Genomic DNA, 1,501 nt, shown 5'->3' on the forward strand with positions numbered 1-1,501 from the left:
CTGTAAAGTTACTTAAACTTGACTTGTCACATGTCATTCTCCTATAAAGTTATATAAACCTAACTTGTCACATGTCATTCTCCTGTAAAGTTACTTAAACTTGACTTGTCACTAGTCACTCTCCTATAAGGTTAGATAAACTTAACTTGCCACATGTCATTCTCCTGTAAAGTTACATAAACCTAACTTGTCACATGTAACTCTGCTGTAAAGTTACATAAACTTGACTTGTCACATGTCTTTCTCCTGTAAAGTTACATAAACCTAACTTGTCACATGGCATTCTCCTGTAAAGTTACTTAAACTTGACGTGTCACATGTAACTCTCCTGTAAAGTTACATAAACTTAAGATGCAACATGTCATTTTCCTGTAAAGTCACATAAACTTGACTTGTCACTTGTTATTCTCCTGTAAAGTTACATAAACCTAACTTGTCACATGGCATTCTCCTGTAAAGTTACTTAAACTTGACGTGTCACATGTAACTCTCCTGTAAAGTTACATAAACTTAAGATGCAACATGTCATTTTCCTGTAAAGTCACCTAAACTTGACTTGTCACTTGTTATTCTCCTGTAAAGTTACATAAACCTAACTTGTCACATGTAACTGTACTGTAAAGTTACATAAACGTGACTGGTCACATGTCACTCTCCCGTAAAGTTACTTAAACTTAACTTGCCACATGTCATTCTTCTGTAAAGTTACTTAAACTTAACTTGCCATATGTAACTCTACTGTAAAATTACATAAACTTTACTTGTCACATGCCACTCTCTTGAAAAGTTACATAAACTTAACTTGCCACATGTAACTCTACTGTAAAACTACATAAACTTGTCACGTGTCACTCTCCTGTAAAGTTACATAAACTTAACTAGTCACGTGTCACTCTCCTGTAAAGTTACATAAACTTCACTTGTCACTTGTCATTCTCCTGTAAAGTTACACAAACCTAACTTGTCACATGTAACTGTACTGTAAAGTTACATAAACGCGACTTGTCACATGTCACTCTCCTGTAAAGTTACATAAACTTAACTTGCCACTCGTCATTCTCGTGTAAAGTTACTTAAACTTAACTTGTCACATGTAACTCAACTGTAAAGTTACATAAACTTGACTTGTCTCATGTCACTTTACAGTAAAGTTACTTAAACTTGACTTGCCACATGTCATTCTCCTGTAAAGTTACATAAACCTAACTTGTCACCTGTCATTCTTCTGTAAAGTTACTTAAACTTGACTTGTCTCATGTCAGTTTACAGTAAAGTTACTTAAACTTGACTTGCCACATGTCATTCTCCTGTAAAGTTACATAAACCTAACTTGTCACCTGTCATTCTTCTTTAAAGTTACTTAGAATTGACTTGTCACATGTCATTCTCCTGTAAAGTTACATAAACCTAACTTGTCACCTGTCATTCTTCTTTAAAGTTACTTAGAATTGACTTGTCACATGTCATTCTCCTGTAAAGTTACATAAACCTAACTTGTCAC

Source organism: Limulus polyphemus, unplaced genomic scaffold, assembly GCF_000517525.1.
Source record: "Limulus polyphemus unplaced genomic scaffold, Limulus_polyphemus-2.1.2 Scaffold10682, whole genome shotgun sequence".
Taxonomy (NCBI): Eukaryota; Metazoa; Arthropoda; class Merostomata; order Xiphosura; family Limulidae; genus Limulus; species Limulus polyphemus.